General features: G+C 41.1%; 1 protein-coding gene across 1 annotated transcript in view; it reads left to right on the top strand.

Moving 5' to 3' along the window:
• The window catches only part of MLLT3 (MLLT3 super elongation complex subunit), a 142,613-nt gene that overhangs the window by 17,760 nt on the left and 98,628 nt on the right, over positions 1–26,225 (top strand). The gene's annotated exons all lie outside the window — the stretch shown is intronic.

The following is a 26,225-nucleotide window of genomic DNA, read 5'->3' as shown; positions in this document are numbered from 1 at the left end:
TCTTCTGGAGTTGCTCAGCACCTCACTTACATAGTTTGTTCTCGTCTTCCTCCTTCTCAAGGAGTGCTGCCCCAGTTGCTACATAACTATTTTTATTCCGAGAGCTCTGGAGAATACAGTTGGATTCATACAGACAACAAACAACTTACTAGAGTGTAGTTAAGTGGTATGCCTTATTAGATCTGGGTGCAACTTGCTGCCAAAATGGATGGCTCATTTCTTCTCCTGTCTGCGTGCTGCCACAGTTTCCTATGTGACATTGGTGAGAGCTGGGCCAGCACCCTGATTCAACAGAAAAAAACTTCCAAGCTTCTCCTACCACTTCTGACTCTGAACTCGGAGAAGTTAGTTTTTTGTTGGATCCCTGGGTGAACTGACTTGCTACAGTGTCATCCATTTTAAGCAGAAGTGGGAATCCATGCCTAAGAGTGGAGGGAAAAGTAAGACTTTCTCTTTCAGTGGCAGCTTGCAAACACTTAAGATGAAATACTGTGTTAAAACAAAACACATCCATAGAGTTCATGAATACGTAAGTATTGTTTTGACACAGCTGCTGATGTATTGGGGTCTTGTCTCTTGACACTTGTGTCTTTATACAAGAATCTTTAACTCACTGTAGAACTGTATTTACTGTTAGTGAATTTCACTTATTTGTAAGTGTTGCAGACTTTGCAGCATGTTTGGGAAGTACAGGGCACTGAAGTATGAATTTTTAATATCCAAAGAAAATTGCAGAGCTTGGGGAAAAGTTTACGTTCGGCTTGACAAAAGGTTATCTACCAAGTAGGAGCCATACAGATCTGTAATAAGGGTAATGGAATGCTTTGCTTTTCACTTAAGAAGAAAAATACAGTATTTTTAAAAGCTTTTTTCTTTGGTTTTTCCAATGATATATTTTGTTTTCCTTGGAGTGGCCTATGATATTCTGTTTACTCAGGGAATAAGGAGAGCCAGTAAAGGGAGCTGTCAGTCTTGTACTTCTAGAGTTTGTATAGTTCTGAAGAGCAGGGAATTCCCTCTATTTTTGAATGCTTGTGAGGTTACCAGTATGCAAGGCATGTGGTAGTACTCCAGGGAACCTCACAGCCCAAATAAGCAAAGGGTTTAAAGAGAAACCATCTACAAGGGTTGTGCCAAAGCTAGGCTTACTCCATGTATCTGTGATACCCGTGTAACCCTGTTCCTGCTTTTATGTTCTAAGTACATCCTTGATTTTTTGCTTTTGTTTTTGTTGGGTTGTTTTTGTATGAGAGCATTGAAACTGTCTAATTGGATTCTTGACTGGTAATCTTAAACCCCCAGATAAATTAATTGGACAACTTACTGCATTTGGTATTGCAGGGGAAGAGGGGAAATAACCTGATGATGTCTTTTTTCCTACAGTATTTGACCAAAATGAGCAAGTGTTTTTATCTCCTGTCTCCAGAGACTAAACTCTGTGCCAGAGATGAAGATTACTGCAGTGATACTTGAAGATATGCTGCTTGTTTTAATGTGGTGTTTTAAGAGCCTCCATTTGGCACAGTGATAAGTGTTCATCAGCTGAATGGTTTACTACTCATGGAGAGTACACTGAAGTCTGGTGATGCGGGAGCTGAGCTCTTCCTGCCCGACTCCTAGAATTCCCTCTACCACAGGCTCGTAACTTGGTAGGCTTCTATACATTTTGGTTGAAGGTGAACATGTAGTTAAAATGGGACAGCGCTATTGATTTGGTGTGTCTGTGGTAGATTTAACTGGATCCAAACTGTTAAATTTGTTTTTAAATGTTGATCTCTAATGATAAAGAGAAGAGGCCAGCACTGTTTCAGGCTGCTTCTCATGGTTTTGACAGTTGTATACCAAAGCTACTACTTCAACACTCTCTACAGAGGAACTGATCCATACTAAAACTGGACCAACTGTTCATTTTACTACAGAAATTCATAACTTGGAAACAGTCCTGACTTCATAGGGTGTAATTTTATTGATAATTTATCACTTCTTAACTCATACAATCAGCCTGAGTTTGATGGAAATCTAAAGTTGAGAGGCTCTTGGTTGCTGTCAAGTCTTAAAAAAACCCAAAAAGCTTATTTTCTTCTACTATAGAAGAGTATCTTCCAGATCCAAGAAAGTAAAACAAATTTATGGTCCTGAATCTGCAGGATGTAAAGGTGTAGTGCTTCCAGTGCTGCTCCTGACACTTGTTACACTGTCAGAGACATCTGACCCTTCCACACCATGCTAGCTGAGGAGCAGCATTGTTAGGAGTCACGTGTTGTTTTTACGTTGCTGGCAAAAGTAGGGCTTGGATGGGCTACAGTACCGCAAACGCAGTTGCTTCATGTAAACCTGAAGACTCATGCCAGTTGCTTGCCAAAAACTAAATACTCTTGCGAAATTGCAGAGCAGCAACTGGTTACTACATTTTGCTTCTCTGTCTACCAGTCCAGAGGCCTCTCCAATGTTTCCACCTGCCTCAGAATGCATGATTTGGTACTCATAAAATAGTATTTTTTTGAAAAAGAAATGCGGCTTCAGTTTAGTTGCTGTGATCTTTTGGATTATGAAATCTGTTGCTGCACTAATAACAGAAGAGTAGTCTTGACTTCTGTTGCTGAGAGTAGGCACAAGTACTGGCACTGTTTTCTGTTTAGTAAGGGCAGCTGTTATCTTCAGTAAGTATTTGAACAGGTAGAATAGTCTGCTGCCTTCTTTTGCTTGCTCCCAGGCTATCAGTGTTCAAAAGAAATGGTGACATCAGGACAGACTTGAGCAATGGAGATTTCTGGTGACATGGGGATTGGGCTAATGTGCAGATGTGGGATGCAGAGGTGTTTCATTTAAGCAAGGTAAGGGAAGATAAAGCTTTTTAAATCACATGTCTAAAAATTTCTTCGTCAGGATGGCCAATTTGCTTATCTTGTATCCATACTGATATGAGTGGGCCCAGATGCAAACATTTTCTGAGAATTTTTCAAAAGGCCTGTTTAAAGGCTGCATGCAATTCCTCTCAGGTTACAGCAAAGTAATTTGAGGCTTTAAACTTCCATTAGGTAAGCCCTTAGAGTCCACCTGTCCATAAGGCATTTTAGCAAAAAGCTTAAAACTGTATCTGACTTTCTCTGGTGGAGTTGTAGTTGTTCCTTTTAAGCATAGCATATATTGGAAACAAATTGATTGGACTGTTCAGAAATTAAATACATGGAGTGTCAGTAAAACTGAACCCCCTTACCAAGCTCTTTAACAGGTTAACTTGAGAAGGCATGGCTTTGGAATCAACAAGAGTGCAAACAAAAAAAGGTAAAGAGGTTCTTTGTTGTCCAAAACATGGATAATCTGCAGTGGTTAGCTTGTGTTGATATTCCAGTTTTCAAATTTTATATGCTTTATGCAGCATTTATTGACTTCTAGAGTCTTCTCTCTAGAGACTTCTATTGTCTTAGATAAGGTGATGTAAGAGGTGGGCATTTTTATGAAGGCGTGTATAGTAAATGCTTGGGTCTTCTGTATTTCCCCCTTCATTCTCTGGAGGAAAGGCATACTGTGGCCACTTGTCAAGAGCTGAACATCAGAGGCACAGACTCATCAGCAGAGCAAAGAGATCAGGAACATTAGGATTAGCATTTTTCCTTTTTCATTGTTAAGTGAAGCAGTCTTACCCAATTGTTTCAGGACTGGTGGGTATCCTTTGACTTACATGACTGCAGATACAGCTCTGTATTAACTCTCCTGCGAGAAGCAGAAACTACTGTGGCTGTCTACAAGCACTGCTGTGGTTGTGAACTCTGTGCTCCTGTAATGTTCCAGTTTGGTGGTAGAGAAATTCCTACAAACTTTAGAAATTTGAAACCTTGAAGAGGAAGAGACTGTAAAAGATGATGAGTGGAAAAACTGGAATGGAGATTTCCTTGATTAGATCCAACTGGTTGTTACTTACCCCATACGTTTACCTGCTGTTAAAATACCTGGCATAATGAGAAGTTGTTCCTAGGACCAAGGGGGAAGACCATTCCACAGCAAAATCAAGTGGTGTAAGTTCCCTCTTCTAAGAGGATTTGAGACAAGTGTAATGAGAAAATCCTTTTGCAAAAAAAAAAAAATTGAACAAGATTTAATTTGTCATTTTATATGTTGTAAGTCAAGCAGATTCTTCTTTTACCTGCTTTGTTCTAGATAGGTGTTGTAATTTCAGGTTTTTAATGTTTTTATTACTCATGTTAAAAAGCTTCATACTTGTTATGTTATTTTGATTTTTTTTGTCTGCTTTGGAGAAGATCAAAACTGTTTACATCTGTGTGTGATGTCAGTGACAATGCTGTCTCCTACATAAAACTGTCAAGCAAGTTGTTCATGCTGTGGGACTAATCCTGCTTTCTGATAGTTAAATTTCTGAAAAATGTGAGTCTGAATAGCCTTTACTGAGGTTATCAGCTGTTGTTGACAGCAGTTGGAGTTCAGTGAGAATAGTACTGTAACACCTGGATGTTATTCTGAAAAATTAGGAGCCCCCCCCCCCTTAAAAGGCTAATACAGTGGCATTGTATTTTTTACTTGTTTTGAGAAATTTGTCAAAAATGTATTAATTTCTAAAAAATATTATTAGCTTACTGAAAACTTGTGTGTCTTGATTCACATAGTTAATTTGCTTTGAAACATCAGGTTTCTTTTAACTTAAAACCAACAAAAATCACACCACCTTAGGTACTGAAATTACAAATTCTTGAACATAGCAGTAAAACTCTCCAAGGCACATGCATGAAACTGCATACTTGCTTAAGTGTTTGCAGGCCTGAAGCCTTTGTTTTAGAAGTTCAGACATTCTCTTTTCCCCTTGCCTTGCATTAGAAAATAGATTCTCCCAATAATAGCGCTTAAGTTTCTTCTCATAATACACCATTTGGGAATTTATTGTATTGCTTAATTCTGTAAAATATGTAAAATAGTGTTGATTACTGTGATTGAAAGAGTTTGTCCTTAATGTAATACTTAGTTTACCTCTTAACCCTTTTCCCCTACCAAAAAACCCTCTTCAGCCTCTTTTTGAAATCTGTTTTTGGGGCTGTTCTTTCTTCCCTTCTCCTCCCATCTAACAGTCTGATGTTAACAGGAGAATAGTAATGTATTGTTGCTAAATTTTCGTAGAAGAACTGCATCACACTTCATTTTGTACTTAACAGGCAACTTTGGACTGCCTGACTTCCTCAAGTTGTTTGGGGATGATTATGATATAAATGTCTTTTTTATTTCTGAAATATTTAAGAGTTTGCACTGTTGATTTCATTCATGGCATGGTTCACTTATTCATGAAGGCTTTTCCCAAAACAGATAGACACTTAGTTACTATGAAATACTTACGATGTTGTTTTAGACTTTGCTATTATAATACTGTAATGCAAAGAAAAAAGATCCATGTTCTTATGTTGTGGGTATGTTTTTATAAATCTAACAAATAACTTGACTTCATGGGAGGTAACTCTGCCCAGAAAATTGAAGTATTTGTGTGTTAAGCTTTAGCTTGTGGTCTAGATGGCTGAAGGTATTGTCATTAGCTTAACATATTTAAAACAGTTGATATACAATGTATGTATTAACTTAGCAACACCCAGCACACAATGTATTTTAAATTTAATTACATGTTATAAATATTATAATGTTATAAAGATAAGGGAGTGTTAACACATGCTTAACACAGAGAAATACTTAGGAATAGCTTCTTAGATTATTGGAAAGATCAGCACTGAGTTTTGAGTGTTTCAATTTTGTTACCGTAGGTAACAAACAGGTACAAGGAAGATTAAACAAGGCTTTCCTCAGTAGTGCCCACTAATGGGACAAGAGGCAATAGGTACATGCTGAAATATAGGAAATTCCATCTGAACAGATAAAACCTTTTTTTTTTTGTTCTAAAGTGTGCAGATGGTCAAGTGCTGGATTAGGTTGCTAAGAGAGATGAAGTCTCCATCCTTTGAGATACTCAAAGCTCAGCTGCCCAAGTCTTTGAGAAACTTGCTCCTTTGGAGTGGGGATTGGTGAGGGGAAGGGATATTGACGCTGACCAGAATTCAGAACAAAGGAGGGAACCCAGAGGTGCCGTCCAACTTTGACAGAATAGCAGAAGGTGTAGATGGAGGCCTGACATTCAGGTAAAATTGATGTGTACAATGCAAAGCTATCTTCCTGATTGACACCCTGTCAAAAACTGCACTGTAAAACTGATGGCCACAGTATGCTGTGAATGTCACAAGCTTGCTCATTTTTAGAAAGTGATGGAAAATGTTGCTATCAGGAAAGGTGACCAAGGCATTACAGGGTAGCAGTCAATGTTCATGATAAATGAATAAATGTACAAATTTTGCCAGTTTAGATTTCATTGTAATTTTCAGTGATCCTTGATTTCAAATTGAGACAGCGTATGTGTGAAGCTGCGCTGTATGCTTCCTTGTTCTTATGGTTTTCTCCTGACATCCATTTTTGGCTACTGCCAAAGAAGGGATAATGAGTCCTATGGCCACTTGGTTTCACCAGCTACCAGATTTTTTGAAAAGGGTGTTTCACTGCATCAACAGAGATCACAAGAGAAACTTCACTTTTCCTTCTCTGTGACTTTGCAGGTTTTGACTTATAAGCCACACAGTGCTTATGGGTTATGGCCCCGAATCTTAAGTATGGGTGCTTCGCATTACAACTTATAAAAGAGACTTTCCCGCTTGGCGCAGGAAGATTTAGGGTCTGTAAAAGAAACAGAGGATAAGTCTGTTGCTAGAGAACTAAAGGCTTTTTGACAGGTTTTATAAAGAAAAGAAAGATAGGAAGAAGTTAAATAAAAACATGGAGTAACTATAATGTGCTGAGTTTTCACATCTGTAAGGTACAAATGAAGAGGCACTGCTGTCCCAGAAAATGCTTGGGAAATAGATGCAAATGTGACAGCATCTTTAATGAAATTCAGGATGAACTTCCATTTTTCATACTTTGTTTTTTTCCTTCCTTTAAGACAGTTAATTTCAGCACTGGATTGTTTCTATGGTGTACTTAATGCTGAAATTCACTTTATAGGGAATGAAAGTATTTCCTGTCTGAAAAGGAATTTTCCAACTATTTAAAAAAACCAAATCCAAACCCTTTTGACCCTTTTTTCGTGTATTCATGAGTCTAATTTGTTTTATCTTCCTGCCTGTCATGTTTAAGTGATTGACTGTATATGAAAAGCTGCCCTTGAGATTTGCAGACTGATCCCTGAAGAAGGCAAATGATGATGAATGTTGAGAGTCCCTTTACATTAAAGAAAGATCAAAGAACTCGACGGAGTAACAGGGAATTGTATAGGAATGCAAATTTGTGCTTGTAAGGTACAATTCTGTGTATTTGGAAATGAAGATAAATCCGCCCCCAAATTTTGATTTTGTGATTCTGTGTTAGGTAACACCAGAATAACTGCAGTAAATTCAGAGTTGTCTGAGTCTTTTGTCTCTTGCTGCCTCTCACCCAGCTCAATCAATTTCTTGTTGAAATGAGCTTTTGACTGAATTTGGGGGAGGAAAGGTGAGAGCAGAGTGCAAGTGAATTTTAAGGGAGTGCCTCAGTGCTGCACATGTAAATATCTATTTAAAGTTTCTATGTTTAAATTGTCAGAAGTTTAACTCGTGCCTTACCCACATGGTATAAGAAATCCTTTATTATATTCTGAGAATGAGATTAAATTTATACAGGACAGACTAAGAAAAGCAAAAACCAAATGGTGTAGAACTTGGATGAATATAGTATTAGAAAACTTGATTTCATGCACAAGGCAAAAATTGTTGAATGTCTCCACAAGCAAAAAGATACTGAATGTTCATTCTCACAGTTTTTCAGTGAAAATCTGCATGTGTGACAACTTTTGAGGAGCATATTCTGACAATTTTTAGGTTGTTTTGTGTCATTTACTGGTTTTCCTAGACAGTTGGAAGCTACAGCATTTTGGTTCCAAGTCTTCCAGTTGTTTTTTAATGGTAATGCTGTACAGTGAAATACAGCGCTGATGTTGGCTTATTTCAGATTGATAGGATTTTTAGGTGTAGTATTAGATTGTTTAAACTCAGCTTTTCATGAAAGATTTAGAAATTGATCACATTTTTCACTTGTCCATCGATGATTAGCCTGATGGGTTTGGGTGTAAAGTTCCCTTTCTTTCTTGCTTTTGATGTGACTATCATTTGTAACTGTGTCCATATATATTACTGGGGGGGGGAAATGAAATTGCACCCCCTTTGAAACTGGTAAGACATTGGTACTTAAAACATACAGGCACATGATGAAACTTGGCTTTTAGACAGACATGCTTAGGGGCTGATTTTGCTGGGTTTTCTTTTTAGTTACCTCTGAAATGAGGTGTCCTCATTCCTTGGCTTCCCATGTTAACATTATTGCAGGATACTTTAGTTTAAGATGCACAGAAGAGTAAGAGAAGGTGCAAAGACTGTCTTTCCCTCATCCCTTTTTACACTGCTTTTCATCATCCTTAAGTAATCCAGCTGATGCCTGCAAGCAGTTGGTGCCTGTAACAATTAGTGATATAAGAAGCATTCCATTATACCTTATATGGTCATGTTGTACCCAATTGTGTATACCTGGAAGTTGACAGTATTATCAGAATTATGCAATCTGGGTGAGACTCCCAAAGAGATCTTGCTTTGGAAGTCTCAAAGGGGGGAAATGTTGAGAAATTCTTTTACCAAACAATGTTTAACTTTATATTTAACAAAGCCTGAGTGATTAAAGTGTGAAGAGAAGATATCCTAACCTTGAGAATAGATACAAACAAGGTGGATAAGAAAGAACAACTTGGCCAGACAAGAGTTGGGAAACATCCAAGGAGAAGAAACTGTCCTCAAAAGACTCATGACTGTAAAAGTAGGGGCCAAACTCTCTAAATGACTACTGACAACCGTCCGAGACCCCTGCACGTGCTTAGTGTAGTTTTGCAACACCACCATTATGTAAATGTAGTAGATAGGTGGAAAGGTGGAGACTTCTTGGAAAATATATGAATATTCATGTCTTTAAGGTATTCATGTCTTTAAGGTATATTTTGGTGTATGCATGTTAGGTGGAGTGATCCCCCGTGCATCCAGTGCTGCAATAGGAATGCCTGCTTTCTAAAACTTCAAACTGAGTCCTAGAAGGTTCTCTTCAGACCAGATTTATGGTAACACAGCTGGGATGATGAAGTTGAGAAACTGAACTGAAGTAGCTGAATCCTGCTCCCATTGAGATCAAAAGTCACTTTCAGAGTCATCTGTGGAACTAGAATTTGGCCTTGTAAAATGGAAAATTTTCCTGTCGAAGAGGGAATTTCCTAATGGAGTAGACATGGCCATAGTAATTGTAAAACTTCAAAGTAACTTGTGCAAAAATGCTTTGTGGTAGAGCTGGTGTTGAGAAGGTGTGAAGATACTCTTTCCAATGACATCCTTTGAATTGGTAGTGTGAGTATATAAGAAACCCTACAGATTTAAGGATGTTCTGTTGTTATCATCCACTACTCAGGAAATTACAGGAAAAAAAGTGGGGGTGTGTACAGTGTTTACATTTGTGTGTTCAAACTTGTTAATCAAGAAAAACAATGGTTCTTTTCAAATCTCTGTTATTGTGTAGTCTATGTGTTAGGGAAAATATTGAAACTTTTTCTGGAAGTCAGGGAGCTGTTACGGATATGGCTTATCTTCAGGCAGTACTGTTAGCTGGGACAGGTAAATGGAAAAAAGTGCAGGCAACTTCAGTCTCCAAGTAGTGACTTGATTTGGTAGTTAAGCTGAGAGAAGCAAGTACAATTTGAATGTAGATAGGACATGCAAGGAGCCTGCCAAGCAGTGTCATCTTCCCTCTTTATGACTGTTGTTGTGTGCTGCAGATGCATGCTAGGGTCTCTTAATGTTCATGGTGAAAGAAAGTTTATAAGAACAGTGGGGCTTCTCACCCTGGGCAGAAATTTTGTCCAAGACCAATTAGGCTCATTATATATATACTTCAGCATTATAAATGTAAAAGGAAGAAAATGGCAGTGGTCCATTTTGTGCATAGTGATAAGTAGTGTGTTTACTAGCATAAGCATAGCTCAAGAGTTGAAAAAGATCTGATAATCTTCCCTTACCTGATTTGGTCTATGTCCTGGAATTTATTTAATTGTAAAGCAAATACAATCTTTTTGCATTTAGTATGGAAAATATATTTGGGGCATTTAGAGAAATGAGGGGTTTTATGAGTCAGTACCACATTCTTGTGTAACTTTTGGATACTATTGCTGAGGTTGAGCAAAGTGGGAGCAATATGGAGTGTGCAAAGTTTTGTCTGGAAGGCTAGAAGAATAAAATAACAGAAGTTAGGGATAGATTGCCTGTGATGGGGTAGAACATCTTTTCTGTGAAGAGCATTCTGCAATGTGTACTACGTGGTACTGATGTTAGCTATCATCTTCATTATGTAATGACAGTCAAGTATAAATATCTGTAAGCCTTGCTGGCAGGGATTCTTTATCTCTGCAGATAGGAGGTGTACACAGGACCCTAGCTGGAGGGGAAGTAAAACCACCAGCAGTTTGGAGATGGTGGGAAGTATTCAAAACGGGGATCTACAGTCTTAAGGAATCAATCCAGAGGAAACCTGCGTTCAGATGTGAGTTTATTAATATGACTGCTGTATGCAAGCATGCATTGTGGTCTGTATGGATCCTCCTTTGAGCTTCAAGAGGTGTTGAAAATGTAGTATCCATAAATTTTAGTGCTGCTCTCCTAGACTGTATTAATTAAATTGTAAAGCAGTGGGGAATTTTACTGAAACAGAAACACAGATGCAGGCTAAGTTGCTGTGTGATCACCAGGTTACTGATGTCAGGATTTGAAGAGATCAAGTTCTTGGCAGTTCCTGTTTTCACTCTCATGTGTGGAGAAAACTTGAGTATGAACTCCTTAGAACTATAATAGAGGTAAGGCATGTAGGTGCTTGGTAGTAGTTGAAATAAATCCACTTTATAGACTTATGAGTTGATGATGGGTTAGGAAAGGGAAGACAGAAATCCCAAGGAGATACAATCATTAGCAAATGGGATTTGAACAGAACCTGTTAATGACACTATGATTTGCACTCCAAAATCCCAGCTGTACTTATTCTGGTCTATGTGGTAACATAGAGTGAGCTGGTAGAAGCTGGACAGCTGTTCAGAAATGAGACCAAGATGTCCTCACTCATTCCTGAAACATGGCAACTTGCTGTCAGCAGTTTTCAGTATTGAATTGCTTGTTACTGTAGGACTGCCAGTCCTGCTATGTGACTTATGTGATGTAAATGGATATCCTGGGCTGCATCAAAAGAAGTGTGGCCAGCAGGTCAAGGGAGGTGATGCTCCCACTCTGCTCAGTGCTGGTGAGATCCCACCTTGAGTACTGCGTCCAGATCTGGGGTCCCCAGTACAGGGAAGACATGGACCTGTTGGAGTGGGTCCACAGGAGGGCCACGAAGATGATTGGGGGACTGGAGCACCTTCTCTATAAAGACAGGCTGAGAGAGTTGGGCTTGTTTAGCCTGGAGAAGAGAAGACTCCAGAGAGACCTTATAGCGGCCTTGTGATACTTAAATGGGACTTATAAGAAAGTTGGGGATAGACTTTTAAGTAGGGCCTATGGTGATTGAACCAAGGGGTGGTGGTTTTAAACTAAAAGGGTGTAGATTCAGATTAGATGTAAGGAAGAAAGTCTTTTCTGTGAGGGTGGTGAGACAACAGAACAGGCTGCCCAGAGAGGTGGTAGAAGCTCGATCCCTAGAAACATTCAAGGGCAGGTTGGATGGGGCTCTGAGCAGCCTGATGTTGAAGGTGTCCCTGCTCATGTTGCGGGGGTTGGACTAGATGACCTTTAAAGGTCCCTTCCTACCCAAACTATTCTATGATCTTTTTGGCTGTCTAAAAACTTAGGTTCATAAAAGTTTTCTTTGGTGACCTGAAACACTTCGAAGTTTTGGATGAAAAAGAGTTGATTCTTTATCTTAGAAGGTAAAAGGAGAGAGTTTTAAGTTTGTGTTATTCTTTCTTGATAGAATGGGAAAGCCAGGTAGCTTACTACTCCTACAAATAACCTTTACACAGGTAGGTTTAAAAATCAAATTCTTAAGTGCCTTTTGTGTTGTTTTGGCAATAAGTTATCAGTCTCAGCATAGGCAGTGGGAATAGAGTAGGCTCTCTTCCCTCTGCCCCCCCCCCCCCCCCCCCAAACCCCAAGAAAGCCCCCCAAAACCCAACAACTTAGGGGGAGGGCTGAAAATAGAAGCTTTTTTTGGTCCCTGTTACTGTTTTAAACAAAGGTAATCTTTTTTTAATTCAGTCTGAACCAGTAAAGAAGGGCTGTCACTTGCTTATCTGTGTAATTGTATTTATTGAAGCATTGCCCTCCAACGCAAGAGAGAAGTTTATTACTTCCAGTTCTGAATTGACTTTTTCTAATTGTTTTCTGAGTGGACTATATGTTCATGCAAATTGCAAAACAATTTCTGGAGCTTTCTGACTGATCTCATCCATCAGCTTTGCCTGTCATACAGTAATCACGCCTTATAGTACTGTAAATTTATTTTAGGTTTGACCTGCCCACAAATGCACATGTGCAGAAACCCACAGCCAGCAGCACTAAACCTAATGCACGGATAAGTTTTGCTATGCACAACCATTGTATGTCCACATAAATAGACAAGTTTATCAACTGTTGAACAAATTAAATATGGGGCATTTCAGAAGAGGGCCCATTTCCACAAAATCATTCATAAGACCGTTTGTATAGTCTCCTTCACTGTAGCTAACAGAGCCGTCTGTTTGCTATGTTCCCTTTTCCCATTGATGTGTCTGTAGTCAATTGCATGTGGGCTGCTTCATGTTTGAGTTTACTCTGCCTTCACAACCCTTCTCACTCTCATAGCAAGGAAGATGCACATGCTTGTTCTGTGTGGTTAATAAAACACGAGAGTGGCACTCCCCAGATTGATGCAGGATTTCTGACACAGCGTGTCCTCTTTTCTAAACCAACACATGGAGGGTTCCTTTGGCACACTTACGGCTTTACCAGACAGCTCTTACCCAGCCTTTTGATTTCAGTATGTTTAGCATGGTGAATACAGCTATTCTGCTGGCAGATGATTACCACTGGCTGTTGCTGGCTCTTGGGAGGAAAGAAGAGGAGGGGAGGAGTAGCAGGGTCTTGGCATATACCTTTCCTTTCTTATTCCTGGTCTTCATGGTTTTGACTGTTTCTGACTATGGTGTTCTGCAGATAAGGTCTGCTCTGCTATATATTCCCTTTTTAAACCCTAATTGGATGCCTGCACCACATTGCTGGTCCTTAGAAGAGGTACTTGTTAACTTCATATACTGTGAATAGCCTTTGTCATTTCGGCAGTTATACACAGTTCAAGTCCTCCCCTTGAAAAATTCCAAGTACAGCCACTAGTTTTATACCCTACAGCAGCCTGTGACTGAAGTGGTGAAAAGGTATTCGTCCATATTTGTTAACAAACTTTGCACACTATGGCATGGAGAGGCAGACTTTGCGTTTCATGCTGCTTGGGTATCTTTCCTGATGTGCATGTACACATAGGGGGTTAGGCACAGTATCTTGGTGGCAATCCTAGACTGAAAGAAATGAGAGAAGATCAATTCTTCTTGGTTTAGAGGTGGTCAGCTGTTCACTGGCTGCCCAGACCATGAGGTTTTCTCAACTGTAATGTTAATGTACAGCTTCAGAGAAGTGGAGTCAGTGATAGGATGCTTTCCTTAGAATAGGGGAAAAATGAGAGCTTGACTCAAGCAATTGACATTGCTAAAATGGTACCTGTTGTAAGAATTCTGCGGTCATGCTCAAGAAGCCACATGGCTGCTCAAGAAGCCAAATGCAAGCAAGTTGCACCAAATACAGTTTATTCCCCCCACCTCCCTTGTTTCTTGTGATTCGCCAAAATTTTGTCTTGAGTAATTGCAGCTAAGTTATCTTATTTCTGGGAGTTGTGATATCTTCTTAAGATGGAGTACCATTGAAGATACTGGGATAGAAGAAAGTTTGTGAAGTAAAATAAGCAAGATTAGAATCACTTTCATTTAATACATTGAACATGAAAACCCTTCTGTCATTCATTTCCTTTTATATGTGACATGTATGGCAAGACTGTCTGTCCTGTTCATGAGCAGTGTCAAAAATTAGCATTTTCTCAGATTATGCATCTGTATTTACTTTAGAGTTTACTGTTTGGTTACTTTTTTTCCTATGTTCCAACTCTGGTAAAAGTTTAGCTGAGCAGAACCAGTAGGTTTTTGTTTATCAGGTTTTGATTTTCAACTTCTTGAGGGCAGGCCTTCCAGTGTAGGGACTTCGAGATGCTCTTTTAAAAACTTTTTTATGCTATGAGTGTGATATGAATATTTTAATGCTATGAGTGTCCTTTGAAGTTGTTACTTAGCTTACTGCTGGGCTGATTGATGCAGGGTTGAACAACAACCATGACTGACTTGAGCATTTCTGCAGCTCTGTTTCAGCAGAGATCTTTAGGAAGTTAGTGAGTGACAACTGGTTACAACTGGCAGGCTGGCCATGCACCAGCCACGAAAAGATCTCTGTTACAGGGAACAGGGGCCTGCTGTGCAGTCCTGGCTGAGGAGGCTTTCAAAAGTGAACTGAAAGCTGTACTGTACAGGAAATTGGGCAGGGAAGTGGGGTTGGGCTGGTTGCAGTTATTGATGCCCCTATGAGGGGCCTGGAAGGAATGTTACTCAGCAGCTGTGATGTCCCACATGCAGTGCCAATTAAATAAAGTGAATGTGAAACTTCAAGCAGCTAGTACTTGGACTTAAGCAGCGGGAACAGGAGTTTTCTTAGAAGGCAGGCATTAATTGCAATGTCTGAGAGAATGTGGAGTGGTTGAAGTATTCCCTTGTGTAAATGGGTTCAGTAATGTTGCCTTTCATAGAAGCATGGAGAATTTCGTGTCTGACAAATAATTCTGCTGGGGAACTTACTTCGAGGGACAGGCGTTGTTGGGCCAGATAACCGTGTGGCAATTTGGCTTCACTGCCCCCTGATATCATACAACTCTTTACGTGTTGATTTTCATTTTCTAGTGTATTACCAGTCTCTTTGTTTAATTCTAAAATGTAGGCTCAAAATAATGACTGTTATAAATGCCAAACTTTGGATTGCAGGGGTATGTGTGTCTTTTCTTGTTTTGCAGTGTTCCCTTTAGTACTTACTCACATGTCCACAAACTAGTGATTATTAAGTGACTGTGGTAAGGAAAATAAAACTTCTCCAGTGGATCTAGAACTCAAGCAGTGTAATTCCAGAAAACAAATAGTGCTGGTATCTGCCTCCTCTCAACACCTCCCACCATAAGTTTTGAACTAAACCTTTTAAATCATTACCATGTTTAGTTCTCAACACAAATGTCTAGAAGTGTTAAATTTTTAGATTAATAAAAACCACTTGGAGTAATCCTCACTTGATCTTGAACTCTTTACCAAACAATTGCAGTTCCTATTTAAACTTTTTCTTTTCTCTCTTGCTTTTGGGTTAAAATAATGGCATTCAAGTAAGATCTGTTCACATTTAGAACAAGAGCTTAGTGATTGTTTTACCTTATTCACATTACTGGATGTTACTTTGCTCATATCACGTGGCTTTTTCATATTTAAATATAACAGGAGTGTTGCAAAAGTTGAAGATGCTAGGCAGAAGTGTGGTTAACAATGTCCTGAAATATTGCTATGTTAGCATAGTTGTGGTTTGGTTTTTTTGGTGTGTCATTCTCAGTTGTGGAAGTGTGTGGTGTATTTAAGGAACCACCTTCAGTGTCAAATGAACCTCTGGGTTCCTTTTCAGCATCAGTGCATTTGTGGAGGAATACAGTGTCTCACTGCTGCTCCAGCAGGACCTCTCCCTTTCCCACATCAGTCTGCTTTGCCCCTGAGTGCAGGGGTGGAAAGGGGAATTGCAGACAAGCTTGTGACCTAATGAGAAGTGGAATTGAAATGGTAAGCATGTCTCTTCCTCACTGACTTATTGGCTTTTAAAGAGAGTGACTTCTCATTTTGTAGTCTGTTCACAAGAAGGTGGGGTTTGTTCCTAAACTGCTGACTTGTGTTTAAAATCTTATTACTAAAATCATATGTTCCTGTCCTGGTTTGAGCCCAGAGGGCAACTGAGCACCATGCAACTGCTCACTCACCCTTTCCCCCTTAGGAATGAGAAGGAGAAAATAAATCAAAAGGCTCCGTAATTGAGATAAGGACAGGGAGGGATGACTCACCTGGGGCAGAAGACAGACTCATTAGGGGAAGAGAAAGAACATCAATTAAATTCGAACACTAACAACAACAACACTTAACAGACAGAATAGGACAGTGAGAAGCATTACTACGTCTTAAAAACATCTTCTTCCACCCCTCCCTTTTTCCTGAGCTCCGCTTTGCTCCAGATTTCTCTCCTTCCTTCCTCCCAGCAGTGCAGGGGGGCAGGGAATGGGGGGTGCGGTCAGTCCTGCTGCTTATTCCTCCTCAGGGGAGGACTCATCACATTCTTCCCCTGCTTTGGGGTGGTTCCCCTCTTAGGGGAGACAGACCTCCATGAACTTTCTCTGGCATGAGTCCTTCCAACCAGCTGCAGCCCTTACTGAGCTGGCATGGATCCCTCCTGCATGTTGCAGTCGTCCTGGCACCGAACTAAAACAGTGGGGGCTTTTTCCCACAGAGTCCCGGCCGCCTTCAGGTGCAGCCACCTGCTTCGGCGTGGGGTCCTCCAGGGGCTGCAGGTGGGCATCTGTTCCACTCATGACTTCTGTGGGTGGCAAGGTGGGACAGCCTGCCCTCTCACCACAGGAGATACAGAGGAGTGTCTGCTCCAGTGCAGCTCCCCCCCACTCCTTTCTCCACTGACCTTGGTGTTTGCAGAGGTGTCCTCCCTGCAACTCCTCCTCACAACTCCCAATTCCTCCTCCCAGATTCCCCTTCTTAAATATGTTATCTCAGAGGTGCAGCCACCGTCGCTAATTGTTTTGGCCAGAGGTGGGTCTGACTTGGAGCTGGGGGAGCTTGAGAAGCTTCTCACAGGGGCCCACTGCTATAGCCCCCTCCCCTGCTACCAAAAACCCCACCACACAGACCCAGCACAGTGAGTATCAAATCATTATGAATTGACTTGCAGGTGAACTTTTATTATAGATTAAAACACTTTATACCTGAGAAATTTAATGTGCTGATGTGTGTTGGGGCAGGACTGTTTCTGGTTTTGTTTGCCTTTTTTGGTCAGTGGAAGGTTAGTTGAGATAGATGCTGTCCTGTTATGCCAAAGTCTCTGGTAGAGAGGTGAAGGTACCTTGAAATTGACATTAGAGGTGGGTGAAACTTTGAGAAAACCTTTTCTGTTTTAAAGTAAACCCTCTTTAAAAGCTGTGGATTTTTTGATTAGGGAGTTTCTTTTTACACCTTTTAGTCTTCTGAAAGAATTGAGTATAATCGAATTTAAAGTTGATGTTTGGTGCTTTCAAAACCAGGTTTTTTACCTTTTTTTTCTTCTCCCTGTCTTTGTTCCTCAGTGTATCTGAACGTATTTTAGGGGAAAATGAGAACCCTTGTTTTTCAGGCCTTGCTCTCCCAAAGCTAGAACAATTTTGAAGGGAGGGAAGGAGTGGACTGGCTGAGTTTTAAGGGGTGACGGGGAGGCGGGGGAGGAGAAATGTCACATGAAGACATCAAAATGCACTCTAGAAATGGTTTCTAAACTGATACTTCCACACTAATGCTTTGTCATATTTGGACAGTTCAACTACAAATATCACCTCTATATAAAATTACTACAAAAATGATAGATGGTCTACAGGTGTCCGTATTGTTGAGCTCACTTCAGACTTGTGTGATCGGTGCTAAAAATCTTGCTTTGTGCTTGGAGAGGCAAACTGTGATGTCTCACAGGAGTGAGAAGGTCCATTGTGTTAGTAACATGCAGTTCATACATTTTGTGCATGTACTCCTTGCTTGACCTAAAAATTGGTTGAGGTCACAGCAGGGTCATTGGCACTCCCAATGATGGCTGCTCTTTTTCTGTGAACTGCACAGGTAAGAACTCTGTTTATTCTATAACCTGCCTTTTAAGAGTACATGTAAACTGAGGATTTTTTTGGTAACAGTTCTGGTCTGATCAAAGAAAGAAAGAATTGTTCTTTGCTGGAAGAAGATATGGGTGCATGATCTTCCTTATCTCTGAGTTGCCAGATGTGTCAGCACTAAGAGGTTTGTGGCATCATAATTAGGTTAGCTGTCTATCACAGAGCTTATGTATGCACACTTCAATAAGCCATGTGCTGAAGGTGACTGTGTTTAAACCAACATTCTGAGCATGGGAGGATATGGTGATACCTGTAATTCATACCCATAGTCATGAAATTCTGCTCATACTCTTTTTAACTATAGTTTTTGTATAAATCCTCTTCTGAAGGTATGTTGTGTTGGATATGCTTCAGAATTTTTGCTGTTGGAAGCTTCCTCAGTTCTTCCAATTAATGTTTAAAAAGCAAAAAAAGACAAAGTAATCAAATTTTAAGAACATCACAGAAGAAAACTGACTGTCTACAGATTCTTAATCTTCAAGACCATTGGAAATTTGAATTCAAGGTAAGCATTCAGCAGACCTTATAAATCATGCCCCCTGTAAAGAATATTGGCGTTTTTTTCCTTAAAAGAAGGAATCATTCAAAAGGTATTTGAGCTCAAACGTGGTGAAAAATATGGGAAGGCCTGATGTCCTGGGGAAAGATCAGGTTTGCTAAAGCTCTGATGCATTAATACAGTATTTTTTTCTTCAGTCTTGCAGTTTAGGCTTTCTTGATGTCTTTTGGGTTCTAGAGTTTTGAGAGCATGGTTATATCACATGCCAGGATAACTTCAAAGTCCAGAGACTGAGACATTCCATGTCACTTTGCTGTTTTCTGTCTCCCCTTCACCCTGAGTGAAAACATGCTGCTTGGTGTCTGCTATTAGAGTCAGAGGGAAGAACGAATGAGCTTCAGGTACACCATCTTCTTTTGATATGACTGACAAAGATAATCAGTGTTGTAAACTTGCTTGTTTTCTGAGTTTGTAAGCTGACTCTTGCCACAAACTTTGTCATTTGACCATCGTGGCTATAACTGGCTATACATCTGCAGTAAGGTTGTTTAAATGAAGCTTTGTGTTGATCCCTTTTCCTTTGTCTTGTTAATGGATGCGGCTTCTCTTAATTAAATGTCATGCCTCTAGTCCTTTAAGAGGTTCACTAGAACATAATGGTGGCCTGAATGTCTGCGGTTTTCTAGTTTTAATCTTCCATTAGCCCTTTTCCTTGAAACTGAGTTCAGTGCAAAATTGTGTTTTAACAGTGTAGTGAGAGTGGCAGGCTTGTAAGGAGGCCAAAGAAAATGGTGCCAATGCCATGAATTGTTAGGTGTACGTTTTACTTGTGGAATCTGAACAAGAGATGTTAGTGCCTCTCATAATTCTTCCCTTTAAAGAGAGAGATTTGGAGTAGGGTGTGGCAAGCAGTAGACTGACCAATTTTTCTTGTACTGCTGACAGTTAAACTAGTCTTTACTTGTGGTGTTCCCTTTCTGTTTAGTTTTATGCTTAGAATATATTTTCAAGCATTACTTGAAAAATAGAAAATGTATTTCACAGCTGTGAGGTTACAATCATGAAGTGAAGTTTGAACTTCTGAAGCTGTAGATATGACATACCTTTTTCAAGAGGTGGATGTTTCTTGTGTTCATCTTGGGGAAAGTGCTATGCAGTACTTTGTGCCAGACAGTACATAAACTGTATTAAGCACACATGGCATCAAATGTGTAACAAGCACACTTGCTATGCAAATTCTTTACTTGTATAAGCTACACTTGGAAGACTTCAAGCTGCTACTTTTCCTTTGGAAACTTTGTTTGGACCTGCAGAAAGCAAGCCAACTCTGATTCTTAACAGAACAGCTTCTGAATGTGGCAGTATGAATTATCTTGACTTAAAATACAGGGATTTTCATTGGAATTAATACAAACCTTCAAAATACACATTTATAATTGCTACTTATTACAATGTTGATTGGGAAAGTGGTATCCTAATTAAGCTTATCTGATACTTAGTTTTATACAATTTCATGGTTGTAGCTTGAAAAGGTTTATTAGAGGTGCAAAACAGTGATGTACAGTGTAATCTGAGAAGAGACTCAATCATCATAGCACAACAGGTCTTGATTAGTATGGAGACAAAAAACATTTAAGTGGTAAGCTCTTTTTTGCCTGTGCATAACATGCATACACAGTGTTTGGAGGGTTCTTTCCAGCTGTGTCTTCTGCTTGATTGACCAATCAATTTCTTGTGAAGCTGATCAGATGTATAATAAAGACACTTAATAGGTGGAGAATGTAAAGCAAAGAGCTGCTGGGATGTCACTGCTTAAAAAGTAACACTTAGATAAAAAGAGCTGATTGGCCAGTCTGCTGAGCTCTATGAAGACTTGCTAGACTGTAGTCCCTATTGATTTAAAAATGTCATGAGTACTAAGTTTCATCTCCAGCAACAGCAAAATGGATGGGAAGTGTAGACTAGGGCAGGCATAAATCAACTTGGTTAAACTGTGGTAGACTGAAATAAAATTAAAATCATCAGAAATCAAGATGGACATCAGACAGAGCAGACTCTTTGAAACGTAAATCCTGGCATTTCTATGTTGGATCACTCCAAGAATGTAAACAAGAGAGGAGGATGTACTGAGTTTAAAATTCAGTAGTACTACTTCTTTAGCTAAGAGGATTTACAATTTCGCTTGGAGGTAAGGGACTTCACACAACAGGTAGACATTCCCAACATCTTCCATAGGTATATGTTTATGAGAGAAGCCTGCCTACTAATTTGTGTTAACAGCAACAGAATAGAGACTTTCTCTCCTTGCCAGAGGTGAGTTTTTCTTGTAATTTTTTAAATTCATGTTTTAAATGTAGCTTCTGTTCACTTTCTGTTCATTTATGTGTGGGCAATGCAGAGAACACATCATCTTCATGACATGTGCCATAAAAGTGCTATGGAAATAATAATTGGGGAAGCACCTGGAGTAACTGGAGAGCAAAATCTTTATTAAATAGGAGAAGGAAGTAATAAGAACAGGAGTAGAAATGAGATTCACTGAGAAGTGGAGGTAATCTGAAATCAAAGAAGGGAACTACCACTATAAAGCATTGTGACTTGGCTGGTGTTGGATTCGGAGGAGGGAGCTAACTCAAAGGCCACATAGTTTGTCATATGAAATCTGGTTCGTGGAAAAGGCGGAGTCAGGCATAAATTTCTATAGTGATTTGGCTGTATGTTGCGGTTTTCCTCTTTTGAGTCAGATGTAGCAACAGAGACATGAGTTGTCAAGAGCATAATTAGCTGACCATCTCTTGCACAGGTCTGGTTAGAGGCATGTTCTCATGCTTTGTGCCATTCAAAATACAATGCTAGCACTTTTTTGTGCATAGTTTTTCTAAGTGACTGTGAACTAGTTTTTTCAAATAGCAGTTCTGGAAGATAGCAGTTACACTGCAATAACAAAGGCCTACAAGGCCATAATAAAAGGCCAGTAAGGGATTTAAAATAACAATTTGACATGGTGAAAAGCCTTATTGTTGCTTTAGGAAGACTGAAAATCCTTTGAAAATGTACCGAAACTGCTTTACAGAGAAAGGAGAAGAGAGAGGTATGTGTGTGTAGTGACCTTGGGACTGAACACTTGCTTTGGGGATTTGACAGGAATGGTTTGTGGATCAGAGAAATAAAAAGCATCTGTAGTAAGTATACAGTTATGTTTGGCTGGAATGAAAAACAGAACTTTAGCTCATGTTTTAAGGTTCTCTGCACTTTTTTTTTACTACAAAAATAGTGATTTGTTATTTGTTTGCCAAAGTTGTTTTCCTCTTAAGTGATAAATGTGCTTTTAAGCATGTGGAAATAACTATGGAAGTTGGAGAACAGCCAGACATATATCATGTCCTACCTCTCCATTGGTATCCTTACAGAGGTTTTTCTTTTCTATTAGTTTGTTTTAAGACAGAATCATTTATATGAACTCTGCAAGTAAGCTTTTCATAATGAACTGTATAACCCATAGAGGAAACAGAGTAGGAGAGTAAGCCTGGGTATGTAGTGAGTAACGAGGAAGGGTATTTTTTCATTGGATTTGTTTACCAGTTTATGTAGACTGCTATAGTATTAAAACCTGGAAGAAACCAGCACTGTAGAAGAACGTGTTTAGATGTTTCAGCACCTGGTGCTTAATGTACGTACTCAGCTGAACAGGGAATAGGATTCTTCATATTTTGTCCCTGTTGCTTATTTAGCACGACTGACTTAATTGCTTCATTTTCATATCCTTTCTGCCTTCTGTACACATCTCTTGAGTGCTGTGATGTAGTTTTAGGAAAGGTACTAACAGACCAAGCTCTCCCCTTCCACTTGTTTCCTCTTGTCCATTTGGAGTTTTGATCAGTCACAGCTGGAAATGGAGCTTTCCTGCAGGCCAAGGTCTCAGTCTTGGTTGTGAACAGATTTTCCTTTTCAGTTCACTGGTGTTTGAGTGCTTGGGTTATGTCTCCAACTTCTCAGCCAAAGAGAGCTGGTGTTTAAGAATGCTGAGATACTCTCTGCTTGCTAACCATCCCAAGAACTTTTGGTAGCTCACATTCACCTCACTGCTAGAAAGAGCTGTGGACAGTTAGTAGGAAATACCTAGTCATGAAAGGGAGTAAGTGAGGTTCTGTATTCTGGTATGGACAGTGAGGAGAAAAGAAACAGTTTATTTAAGATGATACTTAATAAATTTATGGGAGGGTTTGGTTGTGTTAAATGTTTCCTAGCAACCTCAGCTCAATAGGCTAGATTGTCTGTTATGTTCCCAAATTCAAGTTTTGCAGCATCTTGTGACATAATCACACCAATGACTTGGAAAAAACTATTGGAAAATTTGCCTTTTATTCAGAACTGAGGATCAGGTGAAAATGTTTAATCACCTTTCTCTAGATACTATATAGATAGAGCAATGTTTGTGTTTGTGGATATGAAAGCAGTTTCTATTTATCTTCTGTCAAATACAGAGGTGGATTGTAGAAGGTCTGGTGTTCCTGGTTTACATTTTGATCTTGAACGGGGCGGTGCTTGTCCTGGTACAGCTAGGACAGGGTTAAGTTTCCCCAGCAGTGGGGAGGGAGCTCTACCCGGATTATTCAATACCATGCTGACGTCAGGTCTGTCAGGTCCGGGCGCCCAAGCGCGGGAAGATTGGTAAATGTGTGGTGTGCGGTTGCTCCCCTCACTGCTGTATCGGTATATCTCTTGTGCTGTTTATTGTTATTACTGTTATTGCTATTATTATTGTTATTGTTGTTGTTCGGTTTGTTGCTGTTACACTGTTGTATTAAACCTCTCCTTATCTCAACCCTGGGATTTGTATTTCACTCCCTACCCTGTCTGGTCCGAGGGTGGGGGAGGGGCAGTGGCAATGTGGTCTCGGGTCCCGGCAGGGCTTAAACCACCACAGGGTCTCACCCCCTCTATGGGTGAGCAGGGGAAGAGATCCTCTCAGTTTTTGAGAGTTTCAGCTATCCCTGGAGCATCCAGGCCAGTGTGCTTGCGGCTCTGCTTTCTGAATGTCTGCCAGATCTTGTTCTGGGCCATGCGGTATTTCTCCAATAATGGCACCACCCGGAAACCTGCCCCGGGGGCAGATAGTTATGAGTGGCAAGGTGTGTGGGAAAAGATGGGCAAGTGCCTGAGTCAGTGATCACCCCCAGTGCTTTGGGATTTCACTCCCGAACAAATGCAGAGTCCTGATAAACCGTTGGAGTATTTGAAAAAGGTGTGTTGCCAATCTGACAAACCCTGGGAGACGCAACTCATTGCGATGTGCTGGGGGCTTGCCCATGCCAACTGTGTCATCTTTAACGCTACTCACTGCCCTCAAGGGGGAGAAAGGGCTGCAGGATCTGAAAGTGAACTTACTGGTACAACAACTGGGCCAGGGGGACAGGCAGTGCCAGTATCAGTCTCCTCCACCAGCACAGCAGCTGGGCCAGAGGGACAAGCAGTGCCCCCATCAGTCGCCCCGATACAGAAAACCAAATATACCAGAAAATTCCCTCGCAGTGTACAGGGTGATGATGAACCAGGCCCATCACAAGAGCAGGAGGAAGAGCCGGAGGTAATCATCCGATCTCTATCCCTGAGTGAGTTGCAAGATATGCGGAAGGATTTCAGCCGCCTTCCAGGCGAGCAAATTTGCACCTGGCTGCTCCGATGCTGGGATAGTGGAGCTGCTGGTTTGGAACTGGAGGGGAGAGAGGCCAAGCAGCTGGGACCTTTAGCCAAGCAGGCTGGTATTGACAAGGCAATAGGGAAACAGGCTCAAACCCTCAGCCTTTGGAGGTGACTCCTGCTCAGTGTGAGGGAGAGGTACCCCTACAAGGATGATGATCTATGTCGGTTAGGCAAGTGGACCAACATGGAGAAAGGCATTCAGAACCTCAGGGAAATGGCTGTGTTTGAAATGGTTTACAGTGATCTGAATGATGAGCGGTCACCAATGGATCCAGATCAGGCCCCTTGCACACAGCTGATGTGACAGAAGTTCCTGCAAAGTGGACCAGAGGCACATTCCAAACCATTAGCAGTAGTGTCCTGGTGGCGAGACACCCAGACTCAAACAGTGGATGCAGTGGCTGGCCCGCTCCTGCAATATGAGGGAAATCTCCCTTCCTCGCAGCATGCCTGGGTTTCAGCTGTAGAGGAACTGTCTCAGAGGCTCCAGAAAATGGAAGAGGACATGTCCTACATTCCACCTGCACAGGCCGATGTCTCAGGCGTTTCCCCACGCAAGAGAAGGGCAGTGCAAGACACACACCACGGGGCACCCTGTGGTTCTTCCTCCGTGACCATGGGGAAAACATGAGGAGGTGGCATGGACAGCCCACTCCCACCCTAGCTGCACAAGTACAGCAGCTGAAAGGGAAGACCACCATGAAAGGGGAGTCTTCCAAGAGAAATGCGGCTCCAGTGTCCAGTTGGAAATCCCCCAGGCAGAATAGAATGACCAACATTATGCTTGACCCTCTTGAGGGGACCAGGAAGTCATTCTTGCAGGAGTCACTCTTAGATCAAGTGAGTGATGGTGAGCAGGATTAGAGGGGCCCTGCCTCCAGCCAGGTGGAGGAAAGGGATAATCGGATTTACTGGACAGTGTGGATCCGATGGCCTGGCACATCAGACCCACAAGAATATAAGGCCTTGGTAGACACTGGCGCACAGTGCACCCTGATGCCATCAAGCCACAGTGGGGTTGAACCCATCTGTATTTCCGGAGTGACAGGGGGATCCCAACAGCTGACCCTATTAGAAGCTGAAGTAAGCTTAACTGGGAAGGACTGGCATAAGCACCCCATCGTGACTGGCCCAGATGCCCCGTGCATCCTAGGTATAGATTACCTCAGGAGAGGGTACTTTAAAGACCCAGAAGGGTACCGGTGGGCCTTTGGTATAGCTGCCCTGGAGGAGGTTGAGCAATTGTCCGCCTTACCCGGCCTCTCAGAGGACCCCTTGGTGGTGGGGTTGCTTGAGGTTGAAGAGCAGCGAGTGCCAATTGCCACCAAGACGGTGCACCGGTGGCAGTACTGCACTAACCGAGATTCCCTGGTCCACATCCATCAGCTGATCCTCCGACTAGAAAGCCAGAAGGTGATCAGCAAGAGTCATTCACCTTTCAACAGCCCTATACAGCCAGTGAGAAAGTCTAATGGCGAATGGAGACTGACCGTGGACTACCGTGGCCTGAATGAAGTTACACCAGCGATGAGTGCTGCAGTGCCGGACATGCTAGAGCTCCAGTATGAGCTGGAGTCGAAGGCAGCCAAGTGGTACACCATGATTGACATCGCTAACGCGTTCTTCTCCATCCCAATAGCACCAGAGTGCAGGCCACAGTTTGCATTCACTTGGAGGGGTACCCAGTACACCTGGAATCGATTGCCCCAGGGGTGGAAACACAGCTCCACCATTTGCCATAGACTGGTCCATACTGCACTGGAGAAAGGTGGGGCTCCAGAACACCTGCAGTTCATTGATGATATCATTGTATGGGGGGACACAGCTGAGGAAGTCTTTGAGAAAGGAAAGAAGGTAATTGAAATCCTCCTGA

This window comes from Strix uralensis, chromosome Z (genome assembly GCF_047716275.1).
Source record: "Strix uralensis isolate ZFMK-TIS-50842 chromosome Z, bStrUra1, whole genome shotgun sequence".
Classification (NCBI taxonomy): Eukaryota; Metazoa; Chordata; class Aves; order Strigiformes; family Strigidae; genus Strix; species Strix uralensis.
Note: the sequence above shows the minus strand (reverse complement) of the source record. Positions and strands in the feature narration are given on the sequence as shown.